The sequence below is a fragment of the Mytilus californianus genome, unplaced genomic scaffold (genome assembly GCF_021869535.1).
Source record: "Mytilus californianus isolate M0D057914Y unplaced genomic scaffold, xbMytCali1.0.p SCAF_7, whole genome shotgun sequence".
Classification (NCBI taxonomy): Eukaryota; Metazoa; Mollusca; class Bivalvia; order Mytilida; family Mytilidae; genus Mytilus; species Mytilus californianus.
Window position 1 is genome coordinate 108,581,893 of NW_026262723.1, and position 12,147 is coordinate 108,594,039.

The window sequence follows — 12,147 nt, forward strand, 5'->3', positions numbered from 1 at the left end:
CAGTAAGTGTAAAGTCGGCATATATGTGTAGGACTCTGAACCGCGATGGTACTCCGAACCGCGATGATCACGCTGAAGTGCGATGGTGACATATTGTGACGCCAACTTGTTGATAGCTACGCTGATGTGCGTTGGTGGTTACGCTGAAGTGCGATGGTCTAACTGTGACGTTGACGTTGATTGTTATGATGAAGTGAATAAATGATGAAAAAGCATAAATAAATAATCTAATTAATCAACCACTGGCATTTAATAGCAGCTATGTATAATAATGCATAAAAAAGCAGAACAAAAAGGCCAGATATAAAAAGGAAGAATTTTCAGCTATGAGGCAGCACTGAATAGAAACAGCATGCACTGCAATTACATTTTTGACCCCCACACCAGGAATTTATATAATTCCTAAATAGGTCAAAAGATGTCATAGTTTTGATCTCAAATGGGAAGGGAATTCCATACTTGTGCTGCCTCAAATCTAAAAGATCTTTTACCATAATTTGAGATTCTTGGTCTAGGTTACCCAGCAGTGTTCAAATATCTGAAATGATGTGAATTGTTTTTGTAACATCTAGATCTTAAATAAATAAAGGATAGACTTGCAACAATTCCCTTTCTTTTATTTCTTTTTTACTAATTTCTATGTTTACTGAAAACTGCCGGTATACTGATTGCCCTTGGAGAAACGCTTTCCTCTGCGGGTGTCAATATAATGGGAATATCTTAGTTATAGCAGTAAAATTGTCAAAGGGGAAAATTGAAAAAAAAAGAAAAAATTAGGAAGGCACATGTAGCAAGTCTAAATACAGGACATTCTTTATTAATTATTTCAAAGGCATCGAAGGCAATTGGGCACATTCTATGAGTTTTTAGTGGAGGAAGGTTTGAAATCTACAGGAGTGTTTCGTAAGAGTTTTGATAGTCTTCATGCATACAGCACAGCGCTCGTTCTTGTATTTTTGTATTTTGTATTTTTCTTGTATTTTGTTCCCCACAGATTTGCCAAGTCAAAGGGCAGTAACTTAAGTTAGACATAACAAATGGTCCATTATTCTTTTAGTACAAAAAGGAATTCCTGTACCTACTAGTAGACATACGAATACTGATGCATACTTATAAGATATAGTGCAACTCAGATTTTCAATATCTACTAGATCCTAAAGGACATAATATCGTCCCCCGTCAAATATTAAGTGGGGTGAGTGTCGTAACATCATCCCGACAACTCACCCCAGACTTACTGTATTAAATGGATATACTGGCGAGAAAAAGCTGACAACCAATCCTTAGTTTCTTTTTTTTTTAATAACTCGAAATAGTTGATATTCGTATTAAAGATTATAACGAATATTTTACTCCTAACAACAATCATCCCTATTTCTCGTATCAAACATAAGCTAAAAGAACTCTACAAGGAAATTGTTTTTGTCCTGGCTGATAAGTCTGCCGATAATATATCATTACTGTTTGCCGTTAGATTCTATATGGAGCTAGGTTCTGTAAAAGGAAATAACAAATTCACCAACATTCCAACTGACTATTTTTTTGGGAAATTACATCGTTAACAAACATAAACTTTTTATTACCACTTTACAAGTAGAACCGAACAACATGAAAATTCCAACTATGTACTGACTTCCGAAAGCTGCACACAACACCTTACAAATATAGATATATTTGATTTCAACGAAAGAAATCTCTGTATTACTGAAAAATTATTACACCAGGGTTTTCGATATCACAAACTAGTCAAAACATTTACTAAATTTTATCATCGGTACAAGGACATCATTCGTAAATATAAATCAACATGCAGACATCTTATACGTTCAGGTATTTCACATCCAATATTTTATGGTAATATTCTTTACAAAGCACAAAAATATCGGCATTCACCTCAAAAGCTAACCAAACCTTTAAACAGACTTATTCGGAAAGGATATAGTTGCGATACTGTTGTCAAGTCATTAAGGATTGCATATTTCGGTATTAATATTGATTCACTCATAGGGTCTTTGCATCGGAAATAAACACATTTATTCTAAAACCAGTTGTTGGCATGATACGGGTTATGTTCTTCTCATATATTTTATGATGGTATGATACTAAACCCCTAACGGGAGGGATTGTACTTGATTTTCATATGATGAAGACATAATCTTACAATCAGTTTAATTGAGGTCTGGAGTTGGCATGTCAGTAACTGCTAGTATAGTCCTTTGTTCATTTATGTGTCATTGTCATTTTGCTTAGTTTCTTTTGTTATCTATTCTGAAATCGGACTCGGACTTCTTTTAAACTGAGTTTTACTGTGCGTATTACTATGTGTTTCTTTATTCTACATTGGCTAGAGGTATAGGGGGAGGGTTGAGATCTCACAAATCATGTTTAACCCCACCGAATTTTTGCGCCTGTCCCAAGTCAGGAGCCTCTGGCCTTTGTTAGTCTTGTCTGTTTTTTAATTTGAGTTCATTTATATGTTTTGGAGTTTAGTGTGACGTCCATTTTCACTGAACTAGTACACAATTTTATTTAGGGGCCAGCTGAGGACCACCTCCGGGTGCGGGATTTTCTCGCTGCGTTGAAGACCCATTGGTGGCCTTCGGCTGTTGTCTGCTCTTTGGTCGGGTTGTTGTCTCTTTGACATATTCCCCATTTCCATTCTCAATTTTATAGTACACTTGGTACAATCAAAAATCTGGTAATGAGGTCTACGAAAATAGTGGAATTAATTACTTTTGGAGTGTCAAAAATTCGTTGGGATAATTGCATGCTCATATTGGTGCTTCCCAATCTGTTCAAAGTTTGGATTTTTCTACCCTATATACGACTTTGCCTCATAATCTCATTACGAACAAAATCACAAACCTAATAAGATGGGCATTTAAAAATTCAGAATATGAATATATGTGTTCAAACTCTTTTAGGTCATGTTTATTATACGAAAACAAAAGAAATGTGTCAATTGGACCTGCTTTGATATAACAGCACTTGAATTATTACTAGATAACGTTTTTGTTCGTTATGGAGATTCCGTATATTAGGGTCTGGAGGGGGTTTGCAGAATAGAGAAAAAAATTCCCAAAAAATTAACGAATAGAGAAAAATTTAAACAAAATAACGAATAAAGACTAATGGAGTTCAAAAGAATAAAGAATAACTGTGGAAAATAAAAGAATTTAGAAAAATAATACTGATTACAGAAATGAACCATGTACAGAAAACAAAAGGAAATCATCTTATTATAGAAAAATGTAATAGTAAAATAATGTTCATGAGAATTTTACAGAATAAGCGTTAATTTCAAAGATAAACAAATATGACCTAACAAAGATAAAGAAATATGACCTAAATATCTAAAGAATTCAGAAATTAATAAGGTCCCCCATCCAGACCCTCGTATATCACCAAGTTATCTGGATTCCAATGGGGATTAATTGTGTACAACTTATTGCGGACCTGTTTCTGTATTGTAACGTACGAACCACATTCATTGTCTATAAAAACAAACAAAGACCAATCGAAACATCATCTGATATACAAAAAATTTATAACTCTTTTAGATATATTTGGATGATATTTTGACTCTTAATAATGACGACTTCAGTAGGAACATTAAACGGAGATTTAGCATGTTGAACTTACTTTAAATAAAGCTAATACTAACAATGAACACTGCCCTTTCCTGGATCTTGATATCTCTATCTCTAACGGGAAGCTTGATGCTAAAATTTACGATAAAAGAGATGTTTTTTTTATTTCCTATTGTCAATTATCCGTTTTTAGATTGTGACGTTCCCTTGGCAAAATCGTATGATGTTAATAGATCTCAACTTGTTCGATTCGCTCGTGCATATGTAACAACATATTTGATTTTAACGAAAGAAATCTCTGTATTACTGAAAAAGTAATACCGACCAGGGTATTCGATATCACAAACTTGTCAAAACTTTTACTAAATTTCATCATCGGTACAAGGACATTTTTCGTAAATATAAATCAACGTGCAGACTTCTTATATGTTCAGGTAATTCACATCCCATCTTTTATGGTAATATTCTATACAAAGCGCAAACATGTCGACCGCCATTCACCTCAGAAGCTAACCAAGCCCGCTTTAAACAGACGTATGCATAAGAGATATAGTTACGATATTGATACTGTTGTCAAATCATTAAAGATGGCACTTCTGTGTATCAATATTGATTTACTAATAGCTGGGTCTTTGCATAAACACATTTAGTCTAAAACCAGTTGCTGGCATGATAATGGTTATGTTTTATCGAATATTTGTGATGGCATGGTACGTAACCCCCGGCTAAAGGGAGAGATTGTGGTTGATTTTCATATGATGAAGACATAATCTTTCGATCAGTTTAATTGAGGTCTGGAGCTTGCATGTCAGTAACTGCTAGTATAGTTCTTTGTTAATTTATGTTAAGTTTCTTCTGTTACCTATTCTAACATCGGACACGGACTTTTTTAAGGCGAGTTTTACTTGCGTATTGCTGTGTGTTTGTTTATTGCACATTGGCTAATGGTATAGGGGGAGGGTTGAGATTTCCTAAAACAGGTTTAACCGCGCTGCATTTTTGCGCCTGTCCCAAGTCAGGAACCTCTAGCCTTTGTTAGTCTTGTGTGTGTGACTTTTTTTTAAATATAAATTTTGGTTCATTTGTATATGTTTCGGGGATTAGTGTGGCGTCTATTTCGATGAACCAGTATATATATACATTATTGTCAATAAATTAAAACAAAAATAAATATATAAAAGTAAGAAGATTGCCATTGAGACGTCTATCCACCAGAGACCATGTAAATAACGTAAAAGTTACATTTCGGCATTCGGCACATGCCTGGCGATGTTTTCCAATGATTTATTAACCTAAATCCATTGGAAGCGCACTGATTGACATTTTGTCTTAGATACATGATGATTTTTTATATTAGTTGTTATTGGCGTTTAACTAGCTTTCAGTAACTGAGTACACTCAGATTGATGTTTGTGTCTTTGGTGTTGTTGATAGTTGTTTTTGTGTTTTGTATTTAATAGATCTGATGAGTCAAGCCCTTTTCAACTGATGTTTATTATATTGTGCTGTTACACCACTATTCTAGGGGAGGGTTGGGCGCCCGCAAGCATGTTTAATCCCGCCACATTCTGTCAAGTTGTGCCTGTTCCGAGTCAGGAGCCTATAATTCGATGGTTGTCGTTTGTTGATGTATGTTTGAATTGGTTATTTCGTCTGAACATTTATTAAATTGCTTTTATTCATATTGTGCATATATGTTATGTAGTTAAAATTGAGAATGGAAATGGGGAATGTGTCAAAGAGACAACAACCCGACCATAGAACAGACAACAGCAGAAGGTCACCAACAGGTCTTCAATGCAGCGAGAAATTCCCGCACCCGGAGGCGTCCTTCAGCTGGCCCCTAAACAAATATATATACTAGTTCAGTGATAATGAACGCCATACTAAACTCCAAATTGTACACAAGAAACTAAAATTAAAAATAATACAAGACTGACAAAGGCTAGAGGCTCCTGACTTGGGACAGGCGCAAAAATGCGGTGGGGTTAAACATGTTTATGAGATCTCAACCCTCCCCCTATACCTCTAGCCAATGTAGAAAAGTAAACGCATAACAATACGCACATTAAAATTCAGTTCAAGAAAAGTCCGAGTCTGATGTCAGAAGATGTAACCAAAGAAAATAAACAAAATGACAATAATACATAAATAACAACAGACTACTAGCAGTTAACTGACATGCCAGCTCCAGACTTCAATTAAACTGATTGAAAGATTATGTCTTCATCATATGAATATCAGGCACAATCCCTCCCGTTAGGGGTTTAGTATCATACCATCATAACATACATGAGAAGAACATAACCCGTGTCATGCCAACAACTGGTTTTTAAATAAATGTGTTTAGTGCCGATGCAAAGACCCTATAAGTGAATCAATATTAACGCCAAAATATGCAATCTTTAATGACCTGACAACATTATCGTAACTATATCCCTTCTTAATAAGTCTATTTAAAGGTTTTGTTAGCTTCAGAGATGAATACTGACATTTTTGTGCTTTATAAAGAATATTTCCATAAAAAATTGGATGTGAAATACCTGAACGTATAAGAAGTCTGCATGTTGAGCTATATTTACGAATGATGTCCTTATACCGATGATAAAATTTAGTAAATGTTTTGACTAGTTTGTGATATCGAAAACCCTGGTGTAATAATTTTTCAGTAATACATAAATTTCTCTCGTTAAAATCTAAAACATTGTTACATACACGAGCGAATCGTACAAGTTGAGATATATAAACACCGTAAGATGGTGACAAGGGAACGTCACCATCTAAAAATGGATAATTAACGATAGGAAATGAAAAATCATCTCTTTTATCATATATTTTAGTATTAAGCTTTCCGTTAATGATATAGATATCAAGATCGAGGAAAGGGCAGTGGTCATTGTTAGTATTAGCTTTATTTAAAGTAAGTTCAACAGGATAAATTTCTTTAGTATACATACTGAATTCGTCATTATTGAGAGCCAAAATATCATCCAAATATCTAAAAGTATTATTAAATTTGTGTATCAGATGTTGTTTCGATGGGTCTTTGCTGATTTTTGTCATAAATTGTAACTCATAGCAATACAAAAAAAGGTCCGCAATAAGTGGTGCACAGTTAGTCCCCATTGGAATTCCGATAACCTGACGATATACGGAATCTCCAAAGCGAACAAAAATGTTATCTAGTAAAAATTCAAGGGCATATATAGTATCAAAGCATGTCCAATTGACATAGTTTTTTTGTTTATTGCTACTAAAAAATGACCTAAAAGAGTTTGAACATATATATTCACATTCTGACTTTTTAAATGCCCATTTAATTAGGTGTGTGAATTTTTTCTTAATGAGAATGTGAGGCAATGTGGTATATAGGGTAGAAAGATCAAAACTTTGAACAGATTCAAAATCACCAATATATGCATGCAATTTATCAAGTACTTCCAACGAGTTCTTGACACTCCAAAAGTAATTAATTCCACTATTTTGGAAGGCCTTATTTGAACAATTTATTATCAGGTTTTTGATTGTACCAAGTGTACTGGTAAGAAGAATAGACAATTTAGTAGTGGAACAATGGCTTGAAGACGAAATGAATCTATATTTGTAAGGTGTTTTGTGTAGCTTCGGAAGCTAATACATAGTTGGGACTTTCATTGTATTTGGTTCTGCTTGTAAAGCGGTAGCTAAAAGTTTATGTTTGTTACAGATGTCGTTTTCTGAAAATGGAGTCAGTTGGAATGTTGGTGAATTGGTGATTTCTTTTTTCAGAACCTCAATGTAAAATTTACGTCAAACAATAATAATATTATTAGCAGCTTTAGTTGGTTTGAAGAGCTCAAACCAATCTAAGTAAAATATAGATCTCGGATTTCGTTATACTACATAGTACTGTAGTATAACGAAATCCGAGATCTATATTTTAATTAGATTGAGCTCAAACTTTTTGTAAATGAATGTTTCATCATGTTTTGCCGTTAGATTTTCCACTGTCTTATGTTTGGGTTTTCTATTTAGAAGTGGTGGTTGATATCAAGGTGAAATTCAAACATCATAAGTAGAAGAGCAACAACCAAGCCATGGCCAAAACGATAACGACAAAAAATTTCGCTGCGGTAAAATGCAAAAAAAAAAAAAAAAAAAAATCAGGTAAATTTACAGCCCTCCATTGTTACACAATTTCAAGTTTAACTTTACTTTTAGGTAATATATTTCAATTCAATAAAGTGAAAATCTATTGATATGCAGCAAAGATTTAGTCGCTAGGCAAATTCAGGCAAACATTCGATATAAACATTTAAACCGATTAGACCGCACATTATATATATATACAAACATCGAGACGACCTATTCTTAGAATTGTTACAAATAGTGAAATATATAATTTTAACAGATAATCATTTTCCTCTATTTTCGGAGCAGAAACTACTTTTAAATTGTTATATATTTTACACAAACATAATGTATTAGCTTTGAACAGTTCCTTTGAAAATGTATAGACTGGCTTGCTGAAAAAATTTTGTTCTGGAAATTGTGTAAATGTCAGGAAATAGGACTATGCAAAGCACTCTGAAAATATTGATATATGGATAGAGATATATTTTATTTTTACATGATTTTCCCTTTTTTTCGTTAATAAGCAGCAAAGAGTAACATTTTTTAATTATCTGATACCGTGTAACAATTTCCTATAGCTTACTATGCCAATAGGTAAACTGATGAAGCGATGATGGTTAGAAAGTCAATAGTTTGTTTACGTCGGTACCCATCCTTTTCAAAGTTGTTTTGACAGCAAATTCGTAATTTTTTAATGTATTTTGTTTTGTCAATAGATTTTCAACTCCACGGTCTTATAATTTGAGTTGCCTAATGTTATATAGTTAGATAGAAACGATCAAATACAAAAGCACTTTAAAGTAAAAAGATATGAAATTGATTCTTAAAATATAGAAAATGACAAACGGATTAAAACTTACTTAATGTAAATACGTGCGATTATAACAAATACTTTTAAATTGAATTGAAAAAAAAAGAAAACATAGAAAATGTTAGAATGACCAGACAAGACAAGACGCATTTGATTATTTGACAACCATTGCCGAAACACATTGGTACCAAGAACTTTCTTATAAACAACAAAGTGCAGCAGGCAAGACGAAGAGGTATAAACATTCAATATCAGTATTTCATTAAATTACCATGGCTTCCTGACCAGAAGGACTAATTTGTGAATTTATACACCTAATAAATTTACAGATATTTTGAGGTTAAGCCTTATTTTTTAATTAAACAAATTTCCAAACCTTAACAAGTTAGCTGTATATAAACAACATTTACTGGCTTTATTACAGTTTCCTAACTTCTGGAAAAGTTGAACACCGAAAAATATAGTGAAATTTGGGACCAACAGAAAAATGCATTAGTCCCAAGTGAAATTCAACGCCAATCTCGTGACTTTTATTTCCATGCACAAATTACAGAAACGTTCTTGTCTATCGATATCAATTCATCATTAAATTTTGCTGTTTAGGTCATTTTTGGTCATATAGCTTTTAAACTGTTTCAGATCATATACATCCTTGGTTTTCATTTATTCGGCTTTGAGCGTTCCTTATGAAGGTCAATCCAAAAAAGCACTTCGGAAGCATGATATTTAAAAAGTTTTTTTTTTTTACAAATCAGCGCCAAAGTTAGACAACTAGGAAAGGAACTTGTATGGAACATCTTTGCCAAGTTTTATTCTGTTCAATGGTTCTTAAGAAAATCAAAATGTGAAAAGTTAATAGATGGATGCTTGATAACTGATGCCAACCGATGTCAAAAGCTATAAAATTACTTGCTTTGACAAGGTGAGCAACTTATTAGCACAATCTAATTAAAATCAAATCTCCGCACTCGCTCATTTGTTTATGCTTGGCCCAAGCATAAAAACTGAGAGAGTGTGGAGATTTAATTCTAATAAGATTGCTTATTAGCATACATTTCCTGCATTTTGTGACATTCCTCAAAAAAAAGAATTCCGATGTAATTTAAAAACGTGAAACTTGCTATATACATATACAACATCTCACAAACACAATTTATGAGCAAAGAACTTGCCAGCTCTAGGGGAAAGGGAGACGAAATATTCAAAATAAACTCATCATAGATACCAGGATTAAAATTTTATATTTACGCCAGACGCGCATTTCGTCTACAAAAGACTCATCAGTGACGCTCAAATCAAAAAATGTTAAAAAGGCCAAATAAAGTACGAAGTTGAAGAGCATTGAGGACCAAAAATTCCTAAAAGTTTGGCCAAATAGAGCTAAGGTAATCTATTCCTGAGGTAGAAAAGCCTTAGTATTTCAAAACGGGATCTTCAAACTCGTTATTCGAAAAACAAACGGACAATGCCATATGGCAAAAAAAATAGTACACAAAACACAACATAAAAGACTAGAGACTGAGCAACACGAACCCCACAAAAAACCGGGGGAGATCACAGGTGCCCCGGAAGGGTATGCAGATATTTCTCCACATATGGCACCAGTTGTGTTGCTCATGCAAGTGCAAACTGGTGATCAGTTTAATTCGGTAGGTCACATTTGAGGAGATGAGGACAGGACTGTGGTTACGATAATTGGAACATATTTGTCTTCATCTGTGAAACGGTCAACCAAGTCGTGATGACGTCCGTAAAATTTTCAAATGGATGATTTCAACTTCACCACTTGGAACTCTTGGTTCAATAGCTTCCTTGTAAGCAGCAATCTAGCTCTATCTAGAAAATCATGATAGGAAATGCAAGCTCTGGAATATCATATCAACTGGGAGATATATACTCCATATGCAGGCGCTGCCGGAATGTTGCTTCATATAGAAATTGAAAATTCACAATTGGGAAGCTGAAATTATCTCTTTTGTTGTAAAGTTTTGTTATCAACCGACCCTCGTTGTCAATTTTTAGGTGTCAATCAAGGTGGGAAGCTGACTTAACTGTATCTGTTGTGTGCTATATTTCATGTTCGATTGGATAGATGCGTTCAACATAGTCACCAACTTTGAATTATTTGGTGAGAGGACATCATCTATATATCGGAACGTGAAGTTAAGGAATAATTCTAGTATCTTTGCATTCTTCCTGAGAAGCTCCTGTATGAAGTCAGCCTAATACAAATAAAGGAACAAGTCGACAAAAAGAAGGGGCACCGTTGGTTCTCATGGAATGTCGATTGTCTGTTGAAAAACACATATCCCTCAAATGTATCAAATATGTTGTCAATCAAGAAATCAAGCATCTTGGTAATGTCAGTTTCAGACAATTTTTTGTTGGAATCAGAGTGATATTTTTACAAAGTACGAGTTGTAAGAAAGATGATAGATACCTTTCTAGTCTTTAGTTTTGTCTAAAAATAACAACTATACAAAAAAGTCTGCATGAGTTCTTCAGCACAGAAAAAGATGTTTCCATATATTCTTTCAATAAAGCACCCCGTCATTCTGTATGATAAAAGGCTGACAACCTGGATAACCATCTCTAGTGCAATATGGATAGCATTAATTTTGAGGAAATGCTCAAAGGGCATACAAAAAATAATAAAATGCTCAGCTGGGCGCAGCTTGATACGACCGCAGAGGTCTACCCTGAACAGTTGGGGCAAGTATGGACACAACATTCAAGCTTGATACACACTGAATTTGGATTGTGATTAAATATTTGACACGGCATAGGTTTCTGACACAGAATGAATGTGGTCTAAGAACTTATAAATTTTTAATTTACCTATTCAAACCATATCATTATTATTTGCTTTTATATATAAATCAGAATTAACCAATTTAAAATGGAAAATTTTAAAGAAAAAAAAAAGGAAAAAAAGGAAAAAAAAAATCCCTCCCCCCAAATTTTTTTGAACCCCCTTATGATTCATCACCCTCCAAACTCAATCCCAGCCTTTCCTTTGTGGTATGGTACCTTGCAGTACAATTTCAGAGAGATCCATACACTTGAACACAAGTTATTGTCTGGAAACTAGAAAAATGCTTATTTTTGGCCCCTAATCCTAAATGTTTAGGACAATTACCCCCAAACTCAAACCCAGCTTTCCCTTTGTGATATGGAACCTTGTAGTACAATTTCATAAAGATCCATACACTTATACACAAGTTATTATCCTGAAACTAGAAAAATGCTTGTTTTTTGCAACTTTTTGGCCCCTAATTACTAAAATTTTGAGGCAATTACGCCCAAAATCAATCCCAGCCTTCCCTTTGTGGTATGGTACCTTGCAGTACAATTTCAGAGAGATCCATACACTTGAACACAAGTTATTGTCTGGAAACTAGAAAAATGCTTATTTTTGGCTCCTTATTCCTAAATTTTTCTCAATTCCAGCTTTCCCTTTGTGATATGGAACCTTGTAGTACAATTTCAGAAAGATCCACACTTACACACAAGTTATTGTCATGAAACTAGAAAAATGCTTGTTTTTTGCCCCTCATTTCCTATTATTTTGAGGCAATTACCCCCAAAATCAATCCCAGCATTCCCTTTGTGATATGGAACCTTGTGGTACAA